The sequence below is a fragment of the Rhea pennata genome, unplaced genomic scaffold (genome assembly GCF_028389875.1).
Source record: "Rhea pennata isolate bPtePen1 unplaced genomic scaffold, bPtePen1.pri scaffold_40, whole genome shotgun sequence".
NCBI lineage: Eukaryota > Metazoa > Chordata > Aves > Rheiformes > Rheidae > Rhea > Rhea pennata.
In genome coordinates, this window is record NW_026907681.1 from 1,664,473 (window position 1) to 1,685,441 (window position 20,969).

General features: G+C 47.5%; 2 long non-coding RNA genes across 3 annotated transcripts; both read right to left on the reverse strand.

Annotated features, from left to right (window-relative positions):
* Positions 1-14,457: 14,457 nt before the first annotated feature.
* LOC134154783 (uncharacterized) lies at positions 14,458-15,356 on the reverse strand. The gene is made up of 2 exons (XR_009961372.1): positions 15,297-15,356; positions 14,458-15,181 (listed from the first exon to the last, which is right to left on the reverse strand). It is a non-coding gene; the product is annotated as an uncharacterized LOC134154783 (long non-coding RNA).
* Positions 15,350-17,425, reverse strand: LOC134154782 (uncharacterized). 2 transcript variants are annotated; one of them, XR_009961370.1, is made up of 3 exons: positions 17,352-17,425; positions 16,328-16,424; positions 15,350-15,417 (listed from the first exon to the last, which is right to left on the reverse strand). It is a non-coding gene; the product is annotated as an uncharacterized LOC134154782 (long non-coding RNA). The 2 variants fall into 2 exon arrangements; XR_009961371.1 differs by lacking the exon at positions 15,350-15,417 and adding an exon at positions 15,622-15,684.
* Between the last annotated feature and the right edge of the window lie 3,544 nt (positions 17,426-20,969).

The following is a 20,969-nucleotide window of genomic DNA, read 5'->3' on the forward strand; positions in this document are numbered from 1 at the left end:
GGTAAGCATTTTACCCAGGACGCCTTAGTTTCTAGCATAAGTTTTGTTAACTGTTTTTTAATTTCACCATTCATTCGTTCCACCTTTCCAGAGCTTTGAGGATGCCACGGAGTATGATATTCCCAGCTTACTCCTAAAGCTTTCATAGTTTCTCGGGACACCTTAGATATAAAATGGGGACCTCTATCAGAGTCAATTGTTTCTACAATTCCGTATCTGGGAATTATATTCTCAAGCAATATTTTTACCACAGTCTGAGCTGTAGCCCTTGCCGTAGGGAATGCTTCAACAAAATGTGTGAGATGGTCTACAATCACAAGCATATATTTGTACCGTCCTGTTTTTGGAAGTTCTGTAAAATCTAATTGAATTTTTGCAAAAGGTCGATGAGCCAGTTCTCGACCTCCCAACACTCTTTTTCCTAACATGTTGAGCATTCACCTTTCGACAAGTTATGCAGTCATTCACAACCCTCTTTGCTATATTGTAAATTCCTACACACATATACTTTATAGCAAATTGATCTATCAATGCTTGAGTTCCCCAGTGCGTGTTCTCATGAAACCTCTGTAGCACTCCCAAGGCTACCGACTTTGGGAGTACTTCTCGCCCATCCGGCAGTACCCACTTTCCCTTATCAGCTTCTTTTATACCCATTTGTACCATCTTGTTCTTTTCTAGCGGCGTGAAGCAAAATAGTGAGTAAACTGGTCTGTGCAAATAACAGCGTTCATATTCAGGGGCCTCGTCCCCAGCCGCTTCCTCGAGGAAATTACACTGTATTCCTCTGACACTCCTTTCCTTCCAACAATCATAACATGTTAACTTCTTTAAATCCTTTCCACAATTTGGACGGTCTTCCCTCATCTTTATAACCTGTAAACTCATCAGGGCCGCTCGTTTAGCTTCCTGATCTGCCAAATTATTTCCTCTAATTTGAGGAGTAAAACCTCGCTGATGTCCTTTCACATGGACTATAGCAATCTCTTTTGGTTCTCTAATAGCCTGCAGGACCTGAGTAATCAGTTCCTGGTGTATCAATCCCTTATCTTGCCAGTCCTCTATTTTCTCTAACTTTTTCCTAATGTCCGTCCAGGATTTGGCCACAAACTGAGTTTTAAGTAAGGCCCCTCCCACAGGAGTCCCTGGATCTAAGCCACTATACAACTGCAAGCTTTTTCGCAGCCTTTCTAACCATTCTGTCGGGGTCTCATCCCGCCTTTGCTGTTCATTAAAAGCCTTATTAATATTCTGTCCCCTTGGGACTGATTCCCTTATCCCCTGAATGATAATGGTTCTTAAGTCTTGCATATGACCGCGATGGATTGGGTCCTGGTTATTCCAATTAGGCGACTGCATTGGCCACTTAACATCTGCTGCCGGACCTTGCTGGTGTTGTTGGTCCCAGATTCGCATGCCAGCTCGCCTAATCATCCCTCTTTCCTCAGATGTGAACAGGATTCCCAGGATGGACTGTAGCTCCTCCCAAGTGTAAATATTTGGTCCTAGAAACTGGTCCACCTGCTCTGCCACTCCCAGTCGGTCTTCTAGTAGGTTTCCCATTTCCTTCTTAAAATCTCTCACGTCCCCGGAATTAATGGGGACGGCTACATATCCTGTCCCCGGTTGGGGTCCTCCCATAGCTGTTTCCCGCAGTGGATATAATCCTCCTTCGAGACTTAACCCCTGTGCTCTAGTCTGACTCCTAGTTACTGGTCTCTGGGGACTAGGGTTAGCCTCGCCATCCGACTCCCCCGAGGACGGAAGTTCAGTCGGCCCGGGAAGAGAAGGGGCCGTAGGTATAGGAGGGAGTATATAAGGGGGTGGCGATAATGGGATCTCTAATTCTCGCTTCTTTTTCCCCCGCCCTCCTTTTTCTTTTAATGGGTATAAAAGGGTTCTCACCTCTGGATTTATCCAGAGGTGTGCATACTCGCTCTCTTCTAAGCTGAAGGGCTCCTTTGAATTTACGTAACTATTTAGGGCCTGGCATATCCAGTCCTCAAATGAACCAAAAGGGGGCCAGAAAACACTTTCTCCTTTTATAGGTTTGTTGCCCCAGACTTCAATACAATAATATATCATCTTAACTTTACTTTTTCCCTGCCTAGAAGGGGAATCATCCCAATATTTAATCATCAATCCTAGTGGGCTATCCGGGGGAATGGGAGGTAAGCCTCCACTACAAACTCCCCCACCCATGGGACCAGAAGGCTTACTTTTCTTCTGTCCCATCTTCCGGAGTACCTTCACACACACACACACACACACCGCTTCCCCCTTTTCGTGGCCCAGTCTCTCGCGGGATGTGGGAACCGCACTACCGAGGGGTCCGCACTCGCTTCGTCCTTACTGGACGTCTCTCACGTGTACTCCGGGATACCCAACCCCAACCGAATGGATCACCGGCCTATACTTACTCAATCCTGAGTCTTCATTCGGTCTTCGTGCACAAAGATTACTTGGGGTTGCCGGCTCTTTTTTTTTTGCTTGTGGCTAATTTAGGGTTCGTCGGTGAAGGGCTTGAGTGAAAATCGCTCTCGGCAGAGGCCGCCGAACTCGGCGGGGCGCCTCCCCTTCCGAAGAGCTTTTCAGTCCATTGCCTTCATCCGAGTCACGGCACCAAATTTGTCATAAGTTACTCTCTTGAAGGTTAATTCATACAGAGAGTTTGTTAAATCATGTGAACAATTTATTTAATTAAGTAAGCAGCCACAAGCAAAACAGCGCTGGGCGGCCGGGGAGTCTCAGCTCCGCCAACGGCACGCGCCTCCTTCACATACAGTCCCCTTTTTATAATCTGCGTTGTAATCTCCTGGGGCGTTTTGCACATGTGTGAGTTGCTGGGGGGGTCGTCTGAAGCTCTCTGGTGGTCGTGGAGAGGAAGGCCGTGGTCTTCTTCCGTCTCTTTATTTTGCTTTGTCTCCTTGTGAGTGATCACAGGGGTTTGCTTATCTGTTGTGTTGACTCCCTTTTGGGATGCTGTTCTGTGAGAAAATTACAGGTGCCTGCTTATCTTTTCTTTATCCTTTTACCTTCAAAACCTCTGAGCAGCTTGTTGCTTACTTCAGCTCTTCATAGTCCTGCAAGATAGCTAGGGCCCCGACACTGGTTCCACAAGGGGTCATATAAGCTTTTGTGCTTACCATAATTTATTTGTCTGACACCATGTCTCAACCCTGATTGTTGTAAAACCTCCTCCTCCCCCTCCATCGGCTTATTCCTCCTTCTAAACAATGAACAAATAGTTACAATTTATTACAATCCCTCCTTTTTCTTTTTGGTTACTTATTTTGTTCATTGAATTCCTGGAGCGCCCGGCGACTCAACTCTAATGCGTCCGCATCATCGTCTAATTCAAGTGATTCATACTTAGCACGTACCAGCATTAGGTGTACAGCTTCTAGGCGGCTTTTTACAATTGCCATTATTTTATTAAAAATACATGGTCCAAAAGTTAATGTTATTATTAACAGTAGTAAAGGCCCTGCTATGGTTGACAACAAGGTGGTGAGCCAAGGTGAATGATTAAACCAGGATTCATTCCAGTTCTGTCGAGCCTCATTTTCTCTTTTTCGTTTTTCTAGACCCTCTCGGAGTTTCATCATGGTATCTCTTACCACTCCAGTGTGATCAGCATATACACAACATTCCTCTCGCAGGGTGGCACAAAGCCCTCCTTGTTGTAAAAAGACCAAATCTAATCCCCTACGATTTTGTAGTACTACCTCTGAGAGGGATCTAACTGATTTTTCTAACGCCGAAATGGATTGCTCGATCCTGGCCAAATCTTCGTCAACTGCGATACGCAGAGAGGTGAACTCTTGGCTTTGTTTTACTAGCGAGGCAACTCCAGTACCAGCTCCTGCAACCCCTAAAACCATTAATGTGGCCAGGGTTACAGTTGTGACTGGTTCCCTCTTTTCGAGATGGTAATCTGCTACAGTGTGGTGACTGTATATATATTCCTCAGAGTGGTATAGAATCCTTGGTATAATTATTACCTGTACACAAAAATCATGAGACGAATTTAAGAGTTTTAATGATAAGCATGGAGTGACTCCTAATGATGAGCATGCCCACCTCGTGTTGTTGGCCGGAATTAACCATTGGTGTGACTGGTCGCGATCCTCTAAGATGTTACAAAGACTGCCCTTTCCTCTGGGGACGGTACCCACGCACCTACCGCTTCCAGATACCTGGGTTAGTGTTACCCCGATTTCTTGTCCCCAGTGGCATTGTGAGGGGTTACTTTCGTTTGAATAGACGGGATCGCCTAAATCTCCGATGGCCTCATAATATGGGGGTCTTATGTTAATACATAACCAGCAGCGTCTGGTTATATTTGGATTTGTTTGATTCAACACTCGATAACTAGCATCTATGACTTTCCATATGCTGTTCCCAGATGTGATTCTATGTTCCCCTGCAATGGTGGGGACTACATCTGTAGGGAATGATTCTATTGCACTATTGGGAGGTGTTGTAGATAGGTCTGGCCCAAGGGTTTTTGTAGGTCGGGCCTCTAGGATTCCCTTTGACAGTACGCTATTTGGTCCGACTGGTTGGGAAATCCTGGCCTCCTCTTTTTTTATCAGTATGAGGCCTCCCCTATCAGGTCCGTGTGAATAGAATCTAACGCCCCACATTTTCCCTAGTAACCAGCTGATATCTTCCGGCTTGGTTACATTTAGATACAGAACCTTGCAAATCTCCTCGTTCCTATAATGTCCTGTGTATCCCAAATTTTGTCCTCGCCATCCTTGGCGGGGATCTGCTCGACGACTACATCCTAGCGGTCCATAGCCCACTTCTAAGAACTTGTCGCGACCTGCCCCAGGATTCCAGTCTGTAGCAATGGTTTCACAGCCCCAATATGCACAATAGTATTTATTTGGATAATTACAATACCCCCTTCCCGGGTTTGAGCTCGGACAGAAGTAAAGTCCTGATCGGTTGAAACACATTGTTCCTGTAGTTAGGTTACACGGTGTAGTGCGGAAACTAGGGGCACCTGCTGTCGTTACTTGCTGTATCTTCATATCTAATTAAACTCCACTGAAAAGGTCGATGGGGGTGGTGTGGTTGTAGGATACCGCAGCTGACCATGATAATAACTCTAATTCCCGTGTTCCGCAAGAGCTAGTCGGGGCCCATTTCTCCTAATGTTATGTTTTACCTGGCCTCTTAACCTCCCCACCGTCTGCACTCCTCTGCCTCGCTTGTCAGTTCGGTTGCAGCGAACTACAAGGTATTGGTTCTTCTCGGCAGCAGTAGTGTTCTTCAGGGGAATCTGTTAGAGAGCCTTTGTCTAGGAGTGGGGCCCCTTCTCTCATTACGGTACATGGACAGGGGAAATAATACTTATCGAGTCCGTTTAAGCGTTAATTTTAAGTCGGCGGAGCCTGGAACCGCCCTCCACTCTTCTCCCAGGATCGGTCCTTTCACACGGCTGGCATGAGTCCACCCTTTTTCTGCAGTCCGAACAGCTGTTTCTGTAGTAAGCAAAACAACGTAGGGGCCTTCCCACCGAGGTGCTAATGAAGTCTCTTTCCATGTTTTGATTAGAACTTTATCTCCGGGCTGTACTCGGTGTATGACTATATCTAATGGGGGTCGCTGCACCACTAGGCCTCTTTTCTGTAACTCTCTAGGTCGGCTCATTAACTGTGTTAGGTAGGGCTGTAATTGAGTATGTTGCAAAGTGGGGTGGTCAAGAGGCATCTCTAAATCATATGGCATACCATAAAGCATTTCGAAAGGCGAAAGCCCCACGCCAGTTCGGGGCTGCGTTCGTATGTTTAATAAAGCAAGCGGTAAGCATTTTACCCAGGACGCCTTAGTTTCTAGCATAAGTTTTGTTAACTGTTTTTTAATTTCACCATTCATTCGTTCTACCTTTCCAGAGCTTTGAGCTTTCCAGAGCTTTCCAGGCTAACTGGACGCTAGCCTGCCTTACCACTTCTTCATCCTTTCCTGCTATCAACAGATCATCCACATACTGTACTAACCTCACTCCCGGCACTTTATTATAGTCCTGCAGAATCTGTTCCAGGGCCTGTCCGAATAAATTTGGGGATTCAGTAAATCCTTGAGGGAGGACAGTCTATCTTAGTTGCTGTTTTCTATGGGTATCTGGGTCCTCCCATTCAAAGGCAAAATAATCCCTGCTGCTCTCATCCAAAGGACATGCCCAAAACGCATCCTTTAAATCTATCACACTGTACCATTGATCATCCGGGTGTAACTGATTTAACAGAGTATGTGGATTTGCTACTACTGGGAACCTAGTCACAGTTCTCTTATTGATTTCCCTCAAATCGTGCACCAATCTATATTTGCCATCTTTTTTCCTTACTGGTAATATTGGGGTATTAAAAGGGGACATACAAGGTTCCAATAGCCCCTGTCGTAGTAACCTCTGAATTTCAGGTTTTAATTCCCGCCTGCCCTCTTCGGACAGGGGATATTGCTTAATTCTCGTTGGTACACCCGGGTTAGTTATAGTTACCTTAAAAGGTTTAATATTTAATTTGCCCACACTATCTGGAGTTTACCAAACGTCCGGGTTTATGTTTTGTTCATCCTCTATTCGGAGAGGACACAATTTAATTTGTAGTCTATTATCTATCACTTCTAAACTTATGCCTAATTCTATTATCAAATCTCTACCTAACAGGTTATACTCAGCTTCGGGTACCAAAAGTAAAGGTCCCACACCTATCTTGGAACCTGTTTCGATTAATACTTCTTTTATAACGAGAACCCCAAATGGTTCTCCTTTTGCCCCAATTACTTGTACCCTTTCTGCCGAGGTAAGGTTTGGACCATAGATCTTTCAGCCCCTGTGTCTATGAGGAATTCCATTTCCTCACGCTGGGGACCCACTTTTAATTTTATCAAGGGCTCGTTTTTTTCTCGGGTCCCCAGCAAATAGAGCCCCTGACACCCCTACTCATCCTTGAACATCTGCTCATCCTCTTTTCTCTGTCGACATTCTCTCTTAATATGACCCTTTCTACTACAATAAAAACAGATCACATTTCTTTGTCCCTGACCATTTCTCCCTTCTTTTCTCTCAAGCTTCCCACGCACCATCCTAGGCCTTCCTCTTTGACCTTCCCGTACTGCTGCCACCATCATTCATACTTGTTTCTTCTCTTTTTCATCCTCTCTCCTAACATACACCTTCTGTGCCTCTCTCAGGAGTTCATCTAAGCCCTTATCTTGCCAGTCCTCTATTTTCTCTAACTTTTTCCTAATGTCCGTCCAGGATTTGGCCACAAATTGAGTTTTAAGTAAGGCCCCTCCCACAGGAGTCCCTGGATCTAAGCCACTATACAACTGCAAGCTTTTTCACAGCCTTTCTAACCATTCTGTCGGGGTCTCATCCCGCCTTTGCTGTTCATTAAAAGCCTTATTAGTATTCTGTCCCCTTGGGACTGATTCCCTTATCCCCTGAATGATAATGGTTCTTAAGTCTTGCATATGACCGCGATGGATTGGGTCCTGGTTATTCCAATTAGGCGACTGCATCGGCCACTTAACATCTGCTGCCAGACCTTGCTGGTGTTGTTGGTCCCAGATTCGCATGCCAGCTCGCCTAATCATCCCTCTTTCCTCAAATGTGAACAGGATTCCCAGGATGGACTGTAGCTCCTCCCAAGTGTAAATATTTGGTCCTAGAAACTGGTCCACCTGCTCTGCCACTCCCAGTGGGTCTTCTAGTAGGTTTCCCATTTCCTTCTTAAAATCTCTCACGTCCCCGGAATTAATGGGGACGGCTACATATCCCGTCCCCGGTTGGGGTCCTCCCATAGCTATTTCCCGCAGTGGATGTAATCCTCCTTCGAGACTTAACCCCTGTGCTCTAGTCTGACTCCTAGTTACTGGTCTCTGGGGACTAGGGTTAGCCTCGCCATCCGACTCCCCCGAGGACGGAAGTTCAGTTGGCCCGGGAAGAGAAGGGGCCGTAGGTATAGGAGGGAGTATATAAGGGGGTGGCGATAATGGGATCTCTAATTCTCGCTTCTTTTTTCCCCCGCCCTCCTTTTTCTTTTAATGGGTATAAAAGGGTTCTCGCCTCTGGATTTATCCAGAGGTGTGCATACTCGCTCTCTTCTAAGCTGAAGGGCTCCTTTGAATTTACGTAACTATTTAGGGCCTGGCATATCCAGTCCTCAAATGAACCAAAAGGGGGCCAGAAAACACTTTCTCCTTTTATAGGTTTGTTGCCCCAGACTTCAATACAATAATATATCATCTTAACTTTACTTTTTCCCCGCCTAGAAGGGGAATCATCCCAATATTTAATCATCAATCCTAGTGGGCTATCCGGGGGAATGGGAGGTAAGCCTCCACTACAAACTCCCCCACCCATGGGACCAGAAGGCTTACTTTTCTTCTGTCCCATCTTCCGGAGTACCTTCACACACACACACACACACACACCGCTTCCCCCTTTTCGTGGCCCAGTCCCTCGCGGGATGTGGGAACCGCACTACCGAGGGGTCCGCACTCGCTTCGTCCTTACTGGACGTCTCTCACGTGTACTCCGGGATACCCAACCCCAACCGAATGGATCACCGGCCTATACTTACTCAATCCTGAGTCTTCATTCAGTCTTCGTGCACAAAGATTACTTGGGGTTGCCGGCTCCTTTTTGCTTGTGGCTAATTTAGGGTTCGTCGGTGAAGGGCTTGAGTGAAAATCGCTCTCGGCAGAGGCCGCCGAACTCGGCGGGGCGCCTCCCCTTCCGAAGAGCTTTTCAGTCCATTGCCTTCATCCGAGTCACGGCACCAAATTTGTCATAAGTTACTCTCTTGAAGGTTAATTCATACAGAGAGTTTGTTAAATCATGTGAACAATTTATTTAATTAAGTAAGCAGCCACAAGCAAAACAGCGCTGGGCGGCCGGGGAGTCTCAGCTCCGCCAACGGCGCGCACCTCCCTCACACACAGTCCCCCCTTATAGTCTGCGTTGTAATCTCCCGGTGCGTCCCGCGCATGTGTGAGTTGCTGGGGGGGTCGTCTGAAGCTCTCTGGTGGTCGTGGAGAGGAAGGCCGTGGTCGTCTTCTGTCTCTTTATTTTGGTTTGTCTCCTTGTGAGTGATCACAGGGGTTTGCTTATCTGTTGTGTTGACTCCCTTTTGGGATGCTGTTCTGTGAGAAAATTACAGGCGCCTGCTTATCTTTTCTTTATCCTTTTACCTTCAAAACCTCTGAGCAGCTTGTTGCTTACTTCAGCTCTTCATAGTCCTGCAAGATAGCTAGGGCCCCGACACTGGTTCCACAAGGGGTCATATAAGCTTTTGTGCTTACCATAATTTATTTGTCTGACACCATGTCTCAACCCTGACTGTTGTAAAACCTCCTCCTCCCCCTCCATCGGCTTATTCCTCCTTCTAAACAATGAACAAAGAGTTACAATTTATTACACAAATGACCACGCCTCGGCTTTTGACATTATTTGTGACAGCAACTGCATTTGCTCACACCCGCCCTGCACACACTTGGTGTCCTCATCCAGGGCGCACCTGCCTCGTAGGCCTACAGGCGTGCGCTTTCACTCCGACGAAAGCAGCACGGGCTCAGCAAGGCCCGTCATGTCAGTGTCCCCCAAACTAGGTGGCTTTTGCAAGCTGCTGACATCACGGAGGTGTCAGCTGGCAATGAGCGTGACATGGAGACACTCTAGCCACCGCCCTGCACTTGCAGATCCAGAAAGTGGGTGAAACGCGGCTCCGCTTCCAGCCAGGCAGGCTGCCAAGGAGCCAGGTGAGCCACAGAAGCAGAGCGCTTCCCAACAGCCTTGCCGCTGGACATCTCGTCGGCATGGCTGTAATGACAAAACCACTTCCCTAGGTCCCCTCCTTTGCAGCTCCTCCGTGCCTGTCTGTCTGTACTCCCTAAGGGGCTGTGCACTCTGGGAGGTGTTAGATCATGTCTCTTCCAGGTGGACACCAGCCCCTGAGCCTCATGTTTCTTTTGGGGCTGGGGCTGGCATCAGAGACTATCAACTGCCCAAGCAGGTGCAGCTGTCAGTACCTGGAAGTGAACTGCACAGGGCAACAGCTGCAAGAGCTCCCTGTGACCATCCCACTGGATACCAGGCAGCTGATTCTGGCAGCAAACAAGATCTCATACCTGCCTGCAGTGGAACTGAGCTTCCTCGCTGACCTGGTCTATCTGGACTGCCGGGAGAACCTCTTGGGGGATGGTCTGGATTTCACTTTACGCATCGGGAAGCGTAACCAGTAGCTAGGATATTGCTACTTCTATAAAGTGCCTGCCCCAGCTGCAGGCGGTATCACTGCGAGCTTGTTATCACTTTTGTCACTGCGAGTCACAGGCACCTTACAGCTGCAGTGCCAAGAGTGAGGAGCCCGAGGAGGCTCTGGGGAGAGCTGCAGAGAAGGCTACTGCTCTGATTTTCCTGCCTTTTCTTCAGCTGCTCGATAGACTGTATCTTTTTGTTGCTGCTGCAGTATCGCTGCATCCATAACAGTCCGTTAAAAACCCCTCTCTCCGTGGAGATGCGGGAAGTACTCTGCTCCTGCCTCTGTTCTGTCCTGCTCTGCTCAGCCTCTCCAGCCCTGAGCTGCCCACCGTTCTGCCAGTGTCCCCTTCACCTCAAACACCTCCTGCAATGCCTTTTTCCGAAAAAAATATGGCAGCTGTTGTGCTAAAGCAGATCGAAACGACAGTTCCTATAACCTCCAGCTATCACAGTGCTTCTAGCTGGCAAAGCAGGTACATTTGACAGGTTCTCAGGATCAAGCCGTGATCCAAATGCTCTGAACTCGGCAAAAGACTTTTGCTGTTCCCATGGCGGGTTCTGGTTTGGGTACCGGTGAAATGCGATTGACAGGGTGAAACAGAATGCAAGTTAAGACTGTGGTCAGAAAAGTGTCTCTGTATCCTTATGAGTGACGGCTTCATATGTTCCCACTCTTCCTCCAGCATCCCAGAGCAAATTGGCTCACTTTTGTTTTAAGTTATCCAAAATAATCAAGGTACATGCATTGCAGATGAGCGTCCGCTTGAGTTCCTCTGACTTCTGCAGCAGAAAGGCACTTACTCCCGAGTAAGAGCAGTTTACTGACAGCAGGAGCCTTCTTTCCTTACATCATCTGGCTCACCAAAATCCAGCTGTTTTCCATCTTATTGAGAGAGTCTACAGCTGGACCACAGATATTGAATATTCATGAGGCAAAGTGATCACTGGTTCCCTTTTCCAAAGAAACACTAGTCCCAAGCGTAAAAATTTGTTATGCAGCTATGAAATTTGTATTTGATTTTCCAAATTGAAAAGGAACACATCACTGCACCAATGAAAAAAGCTTGATCCTCAGTAATTCACAATAAAATAATGAAGGAGAGCTGGGGAAAAAAAAAAGAAGAAATTTGAGAAAACCTGTCCATCAAGTAAGAAAAAGGCAGAAAAGAACCATAAGGAAGGGCAAGGGAAGCTGGTGTTAGGACAGAACAGAATTAGGGATGTCTGAGTATCTTAATAGGCGTAGTAAATGCCTGTAAAGGTACTTATTGTCCTCATACAGATTACAGACAGTTATGAAACAGTGTAGAGAAGTCCTACCCCTAGCAGCCGCCAGGTAGTTTGGAGATAACACGTGGAAGCCCTGAACAGGAGAGTAAAGCTCACTGCAGGCGGTTTGGAAGGCTACGAGCAGAAAAGCAAGTGGCAGCAAGGACTGGACGTATTCGTGTGGGTCCCTGCACAATCCCGGGAAGGATGGGAAAGAGACCAAGGCACCTACTGAAACCTTTCTGATGAGGCTGGGAGGAGATGGAATAGACTGCGCCAGGGCTGGGAAGAAACGACCCGTCTCCCTGCTTCCACGTGTCAGGGCAGGGGAGAAAGAGCGGAAAGACTCAGCAGCAGCCAGCGGAGGCAGCTCCAGTTTCCTCCTCTGTCAGACTTTGCTGCTATGTCCCAGCCAGGTGCTGCGGGTGAGTCAGCACGAGGTGTTGTATTTCCTGGAACTGGTGTGAGAACTGGGTAAACTTCAATGCTGCAGGTAAGTGTATCCACGCTGGGAACCCCGGATCACGTGCGCCTATCTGCATCCAGGCAGGGAAAAGCAACTCCCTGTTTGTCAGGCCTAGGCGGCCCTAAAACGAGGGTTGTCCCAGGAGCTGACAGCTCTAGCAGAGGGACGGTGGGACAGACGGAACTGAGGGGCAACGCAGAGCACTGAAATCTGCTGCAAGCAGATCCCTGTCCCGGCCTTTAGAGAGCCACTGCAGCTTCACAGACCACTTTGTGCCAGTGTTTTACGCTCAGCTGGAGCTGCGCACGGTCGAGGCGCAGGCGGGAAGTTCCCACAGCTCGACGGCTTGGGGTAAGGGTGAACGAGCCCCGCAGTTACGCTCCTGACAGCGAGCGATAACAGCACCAACGGTCTCTGCAGCTGTATCCACTTGTCAACGTATAACAAAATACAACATAACATAATACAGTATAAGTTGTTGCTCGTCCCTCTCCCCTGCTCCCTTTCCCTAAGGACCACCCATCCAGCACTTCCAGCAGTGACCGACACGGTTCTGTCGCAGTAACTGAGTCTGTCGCACTGATTTCAAAACCCCCAGGGGAAGGAGGCGGCTGTGCTGGAGGCCACACTGGCCTTCTACAAACACCAGGAAGAGACATTGCTTCCTACTACGCCCAGCCTTCACTAGCTCCAGAGGGAAAAGCCAGCACCTGTTTTCTTACAGCCTAGACTACAATACTGCAGAGCACAGTCATTATTTCGGCGGAACTGAATTACTGAGGAGTTTCCTCTTTTTCTTTCACACAACAAGCTCGGTGACCCCTAACTGCAAACAACCCAAGTTTCACAGCTTGACTCTGTGGATGCAGACCTCACTATGCCAGCATAAAACAACCTCTTTCAGCTTAGCCTATGGCATGTCAGAAGATGTTTAAGGTTTTTTTAAAAAAATCACAAGAGCTTTTATATTAAAATGAAGGTGCTCAGTTAGCAGAACTCAACAGCGCAGGTACAGCAGCTTGCCACTGCGGTATAATCCAACCGGCAGTATTTTCCTATCGCGACAATAACACAAAAATCGTTCTGATCATTCTGGCTACCTGGTTTGGCAAGGGACGGACTACGTATTTTCACCCAGGCTGTTCAGGGAAAGGAGTGTGAAGTGCGGAGACATTTTTCAAAGGCTTTAGGAAACTCCTCCACTGCTTTTCTAGCAGGACTCCTACCCACTATTGCTCAGGGCATGGACAAGTTAGTCTTGCTTCTGCTTTTCCCTCTGCAGGTGCCGAGAACATCACCTGCTACATGCCAGAAGGTCTACGTGGCTTGAAAATGCCCGCAGTGGAGGCACAGCTCCAGCTGGACTGCCTGATCCAACTGCACAAGCAGGACTACATCTTTCTGTGTCTCGTTGGCTTCTGTATATTCTCAGCTGGCACTGTGGCAGCCTGGCTGGCTGGCATCTGTGCAGTGATAGATGAACTCCACACTGCAAAAGGGGAGGAGGATGAAGAGGAAGACACAACCACTTAGAACGGGCCCTAGAGAAGCTTCTGAACGCCCATCCCGAGACCTGAAACCAGGTCCTTCCTGTCCAATTTTGCAAATTGTGCGTCCCACTCCAGAAGTGATTTTTGTGAACCAAAATAAAACTACAGGAGAACAAAGTCCCTGTGTTACAGTTTTGCTCACTCTGCTGCCTCCACATTTATTCTTCCACCGGGGCGCAGGACATCATTGGCAAAATAGCGAGTGGCCACTAGAACTGTGGACAGTGCCTATCTGCCAACCAGGAGCATTAGCACTCCTCCTGTACCACATGACACCCGCTGAAAAGCAGGATCAGCATGGGGCCTACCACGTCCCACAAACAGGCTTGAGGAATTATGTCCCATGCACAGGAAAGGCCCCAGAACTGTGCTGTAGCCAGGGAGTTTACCTTTACCAAGGTCTCTGGGCCACAAAACCCAGCAGAGCTTGCTGGGACCAGCCCCGAGAGCTCACTGGTGCCCCAAAGAATCTGAGAATCTTCTGCTGTGCAAAGGCAGGTATATGAGCAAAGAGATTATAACATCCTGACTTGACAACCCTGTTATTATTTACATCTAGGCTCTAAAGCAGGGTGCTCCTGTCACCAGAAGCCCAGGGCTCCAGTTAGTGAGCAGTAGTGGGGGCCAAAGGCTACTGGAAACCAGGTCACCTGTTTCCAAGCCTTAATGCAAGCACAAGAGTTTAAGTTTAAGCTTTGAGTTTCTGAAAAGCTTGCATGTGCCCCCCCCCACCCTTAAACCTGGGCAGCTCAATAAGAAAGAAACAAATTTTCTCCCCAGAGAAACTATAAAGAAGAAGCATCCACATGTCGCAGTTAAATGCAGAGACTGAAACTTTGGGGGAAAAATAATCTGGCATTTTTGTAACTGTTGAAAAAAAAGACGCCCCTCGGTTGGATCCAAAAATCGATTTAATTGCCTAAATGAGGATTTTGACCAGTCGCTAAAATTCCAGAGGCGTCTAATTCCTGTAGCAGGTACTTCTCGGATTCTCCTGAGCGCCCCACGAGCCCCTTGCAGGCCAGCGAGGGGCAATGCCAACACCCGCCCTTCGCAGACGAGCACCCGGATCCTTCATGCGCCACAACTGGCATCAGCAGGTAGGTTTGGTCCTGACCCTAAGGACTGCTCGGAGCGGGCCTCAATCACGCTGGATTAGCACGGGCTGAAGCGTTTTGCTCATTTAGGGCTTTCAGGAACCTGGGATCCCACCGGGTCCTGTTTTCTTCCTTTCTTACACCAGCAACGGTGAAAAGATGCCATCTGTCCCCCTGCAGTGGGACCCCACTACACCGCCACTGGTTTAGGAACATTTTGCATGTTTGTCCCCTTACAGACCTAGAAAATCCTCCTGAATTTTAAGGTTTGTATCATATATCGCTGAAGCTGGAATCTTTTAACATAAAACGTATTGCCTACACATTATCAAAGTATTCTTGGAAATGACTTGTGTTTTGATACCAAAGTGTATATACAGACCAGAATAAAGGGAGGTGCAAATAAAATCCTGTCATTTGCCTAACACTGCCATTTGCCTAGGGAGGTATCTGCTTGCATGAAAACACACAGCAACTCCACGTGCCAGACGCTGGCTTCTTCGTCCGACACCAGCTGGATCTGGTGAAATAAAAGGGAAAAGCATGATAAAATTCCATTAAGCATGCTAAACAGGCTATCTTATAACCATTACACTGTGACCTGTCTGCAGACTGTGAATCAAAAGTGAAATTACCAAGAAGTGATCTTGCCTCTAATCCATAGGCCCCAAATAGGCAAGAGTGGACGCAGAGGCGCAGTCTAACGGGTGACAGACGTGTGTTTGTGCACGCGTATACCAGAGAAGTCTGTAAAGGCTAAAAAAAAAAAAAAAATCACCAGTTAGTTGCAGTAAAGTTTCTGTGGGAAAAGCAAAGCTGAAACAGTTTTTAAAAAGCTAAAAATCATCTCCTGAACTATCACGTTACCGAGCTCCAAGACTAACCTGATCTTAAAGACAGAAAGATGATCAATTAGCTGAACTGGAATTTAAACTATAGCCTATATCAAGGTACACTCACCAATTTTCGGGTCCTCTCTGCAATATCTGACTTTTTTTGTGAGATCACTTCTTGCAAAGCTGTCTAACAAGAAAAGAAACAAAGCAACAAACTTACAACAGGAACATCTTTTCAACTGCTACCTCCTTTACTCTTCCAGCTTAGATCTGTCAACAGAACAGACAATTGCCCTAGTGTGGGTTAAGACTCTTTCAGGGGAAGAGCTACCTTATACTAAGCTAATCTTCCCTAACACCACCACCTTGGCTTTTTTTTTTTTTTTTTTTTTTTTTTAAGAGTCTTTCCTTGGGTAACCCTTCTTAGGCCTCAGTCTATTTCCCAACAGAGTACACCCTCAGTTCTGAGTAAACCCTTCAAATTCTATTGCAAGACAAATCAAAAATTTCACGGCAAAACATACATATTACTTTCAACAAGAAAAGAGGTGCTTCTCCATTCACCACAACAATGTATTTCAAAAGAAAAGACCCTAGCTCTGATTCCAAGCATGTTTCACATCACTTATGGGTAAACAAAGAGGTAAGGGGAGGGATTAAAAAGAATGTGGTGTTGTAATACCTTTTTTGTTTTAAATCAGAAAAGTCCTCTTTATCCTTCACAAAAGTAGGGGAAGGGGACAAAACAAACAAAACCAACACAAAAATAAGGAACACCTGTGATCAGAAGCTACAGCAGCATTCCAGAGAAAGGGGTAAAGAGATCATACCGTTTTCCGACGATAGTCGTGGTTTAGCAGTTGCTGCAATTCCTGAATGTCATCAGACAGCTGCCTGAACTCTGCTTGCTCTTCTACAGGAACAGTGCTAAGCAAACGTAAATAAATAAATAACACAACCACACACTGAGATATTGACAGTTTCAGCATGATTAGTGAAATCGATAGATTAGTGAGGCTAGAACAACCACTCTAGAAAGAATTCATCCTTAAGAGCTTAGACGATCAAAATGATGGTTTCTAATTTAAGATCCACCACAGTCTCTGAGCTACAAAATACAGTTTTCCTCTCACAGCAACCAGGCACTCCCAAAGTCTTATTCTTTGCTCACAACAGCTCTTCTGGCCTCTCACCAGACAAGCCCCTCCTCTAACAGGGCACAACCCAACAGAAACTGCTTTATGCTTCCGGGCTTGCTTCCCAAAGAGGCTAAACAGCAAAGTCAAGTGCCAGTGGAGAAGCTGAATCTGCCCAGACTAAGCTAAACAGGCTTGGAGGAAAGCTCAAAAATATTACTTCGCTTTGAGAACCAAGCTACAAAGCATGGAGGTGCACATGCTGAGAACGTGTGATGGGGTAAGGGAGAGAAGGTGGACAGTTTGAAAGAAAACTCTCCTAGGAAAGCAAGATACGTTTCACTGTCGAGAAACAAAGCTAACTACTGTCTCAGCTAACTGCCTCTACACCGTCTGCCCTTCACAGCAAGCTAGTCCCACACACACAAAAGCCCACACCCGTTACTCAAAGCAAGTACTTTTCTTCTAGTCCAAGAGGAACTACCACCTCAGCTGTCACAGACAAGCAGAAGGGAGGTAGAGGGGCCAAACTTCTGAGCACCGGTTGGGCTGTCCACTACCTACACCAGGTGCAGAGAAGCCTGTTGTTCTCGGTCTGCTCTATCAAACCACAAAGCTCAACTAGTAAGTTCCCAGTTGCACACCCCACACATGCACTGGGAACAGGAGAGCTAGCCAAGAAGGTTAGCGCAACTCAGCTCCTACTCCTTATACTCACTTCAGCTTCTCGAGCTTCACTGCTGCCTCTTGATTTGCTGTCTCCAGCTGTTGCAGTTTCTCCATAGCTCATTTCTGCAAGTTAATTACGTGGAGATGTTTTTATTCTAGGGGAACACCGTTTACATTTTGGGTTCTCTCTGAGCTCTGCTAATCACGTATTTCACTTGAAACGCACCATCTCTAAACCCACAGGAAAACCCCAGCGTGTTTCTAAAACATGCAATTAAGAAGTACAACCTCTATGTTCTCAAACTGAGGTTAACATTCCTTATGTTTTAGCAAGCATCAGGAGTAACACAGCCCCGAATCTTACATAGTTCGCCTGTAAATCCAAGTAGACTCCACGGCGTGATTCTCGGAAATGTATAAAGTTGAGAATGCCACTCAAGAAGCGAGCTGTCCTCTTTGCTTCTGAAATTAGAATTGCAAGTCATCACTGTTTTGGTCTCCATGCATATTGCAATCACTTAGGAAAAGGTGGGCCAAGCATAATTCACAGAGGAGGCAAGGGATCGCAGAAACAGGGCTTGTCTTCCTCTGCCCCCCCAGCAGGAACATCAGTAACGGGCAACACTCTCACAAGCTAAGACAGACCCAGAAGTGAAAGCGTTCTTCACAACAGCCTGTCCTAAGCTTTGCGGCGCAGCAGAATCGCCACAGCTGGGAACCGCGGAGACGGAAGAGCAGCTTTCACCATCTAACCGCTCCTGCGGAGGTATTTGCCAAAGGACTCCAGAGAGAACTCCACAGAGTTCAGGCTACTTTCCACGGCCACGTATTCCCACACCATTTCAAGAGTGCCACAGCTTGATGGACAAACTACTAGCAGTCGAGTGCCAAGCGGGCAGGAAAGCAGCCTGCCTGTCAAGTGCCACCACCCCAATCCCCCTACACTCCCACACAGGACAGACAGCATCACAAGCACTTGCTTACTTGGACTTAGAACATCAGCAATCTCAAAGTCATTAACACGGCACACCGGGAGAAAGCGCTCCCTGCAAGGAAGCAAAACATAGATCTATCTGCAGCGACCATTGCAGTTTTTGTGCTATAGACGCTCACTCAAAAGAGATTTTCTCCTCTTACCCCAGAGCCCAGGTGCAGTAAGCACGCAACAACAACAAGTCCTCTCAGGAGACTAACACAGTACGATCGCCTGCACAGATTAGTGTTTAACGCTCCCATCCCTGCAGCAAAGGTATCTCGAATTCGGGGGGCAAGTTCACCTAACAAGGGCTTCAAACCCCCTTTTGGGTATGATGATGAACTTCTGGCCATTCGCGGTACCCCCAGGCGCTCCAACCCGCCCTTTCACTCCCCCACCCTCTAAATCAAGTCACTAACGCAGCCTCCTAGTCCTCACAGTAAAGGTAACGCATCGATTTAGACAAAAGACAGCTGCCAAGGGTTTTCTTTTCTATTACAACCTTGCTGCCTCTTGCTCGCCTGCAAATTTCATTTTGCTCCAAACCAGAGAGCACAGAGAGCGCTGCAGCCACTGTAATAAATTGTAACTATTTGTTCATTGTTTAGAAGGAGGTTTTACAACAATCAGGGTTGAGACATGGTGTCAGACAAATAAATTATGGTAAGCACAAAAGCTTATATGACCCCTTGTGGAACTAGTGTCGGGGCCCTAGCTATCTTGCAGGACTATGAAGAGCTGAAGTAAGCAACAAGCTGCTCAGAGGTTTTGAAGGTAAAAGGACAAAGAAAAGATAAGCAGGCGCCTGTAATTTTCTCACAGAACAGCATCCCAAAAGGGAGTCAACACAACAGATAAGCAAACCCCTGTGATCACTCACAAGGAGACAAACCAAAATAAAGAGACAGAAGAAGACCACGGCCTTCCTCTCCACGACCACCAGAGAGCTTCAGACGACCCCCCCAGCAACTCACACATGCGCGGGACGCACCGGGAGATTACAACGCAGACTATAAAAAGGGGACTGTGTGTGAGGGAGGCGCGCGCCGTTGGCGGAGCTGAGACTCCCCGGCCGCCCAGCGCTGTTTTGCTTGTGGCTGCTTACTTAATTAAATAAATTGCTCACATGATTTAACAAACTCTCTTATGAATTAACCTTCAAGAGAGTAACTTATGACAAATTTGGTGCTGTGACTCGGATGAAGGCAATGGACTGAAAAGCTCTTCGGAAGGGGAGGCGCCCCGCCGAGTTCGGCGGCCTCTGCCGAGAGCGATTTTCACTCAGGCCCTTCACCGACGAACCCTAAATTAGCCACAAGCAAAAAGGAGCCGGCAACCCCAAGTAATCTTTGTGCACGAAGACCGAATGAAGACTCAGGATTGAGTAAGTATAGGCCGGTGATCCATTCGGTTGGGGTTGGGTATCCCGGAGTACACGTGAGAGACATCCAGTAAGGACGAAGCGAGTGCGGACCCCTCGGTAGTGCGGTTCCCACATCCCGCGAGGGACTGGGCCACGAAAAGGGGGAAGCGGTGTGTGTGTGTGTGTGAAGGTACTCCGGAAGATGGGACAGAAGAAAAGTAAGCCTTCTGGTCCCATGGGTGGGGGAGTTTGTAGTGGAGGCTTACCTCCCATTCTCCCGGATAGCCCACTAGGATTGATGATTAAATATTGGGATGATTCCCCTTCTAGGCGGGGAAAAAGTAAAGTTAAGATGATCCATTATTGTATTGAAGTCTGGGGCAACAAACCTATAAAAGGAGAAAGTGTTTTCTGGCCCCCTTTTGGTTCATTTGAGGACTGGATATGCCAGGCCCCAAATAGTTACATAAATTCAAAGGAGCCCTTCAGCTTAGAAGAGAGTGAGTGTGCACACCTCTGGATAAATCCAGAGGCGAGAACCCTTTTATACCCATTAAAAGAAAAAGGAGGGCGGGGGAAAAGGAAGCGAGAATTAGAGATCCCATTATCGCCACCCCCTTATATACTCCCTCCTATACCTACGGCCCCTTCTCTTCCCGGGCCGACCGAACTTCCGTCCTCGGGGGAGTCGGATGGCGAGGCTAACCCTAGTCCCCAGAGACCAGTAACTAGGAGTCAGACTAGAGCACAGGGGTTAAGTCTCGAAGGAGGATTACATCCACTGCGGGAAATAGCTATGGGAGGACCCCAACCGGGGACGGGATATGTAGCTGTCCCCATTAATTCCGGGGACATGAGAGATTTTAAGAAGGAAATGGGAAACCTACTAGAAGACCCACTGGGAGTGGCAGAGCAGGTGGACCAGTTTCTAGGACCAAATATTTACACTTGGGAGGAGCTACAGTCCATCCTGGGAATCCTGTTCACAATTGAGGAAAGAGGGATGATTAGGCGAGCTGGCATGCGAATCTGGGACCAACAACACCAGCAAGGTCCGGTAGCAGATGTTAAGTGGCCGATGCAGTCGCCTAATTGGAATAACCAGGACCCAATCCATCGCGGTCATATGCAAGACTTAAGAACCATTATCATTCAGGGGATAAGGGAATCAGTCCCAAGGGGACAGAATACTAATAAGGCTTTTAATGAACAGCAAAGGCGGGATGAGACCCCGACAGAATGGTTAGAAAGGCTGCGAAAAAGCTTGCAGTTGTATAGTGGCTTAGATCCAGGGACTCCTGTGGGAGGGGCCTTACTTAAAACTCAAT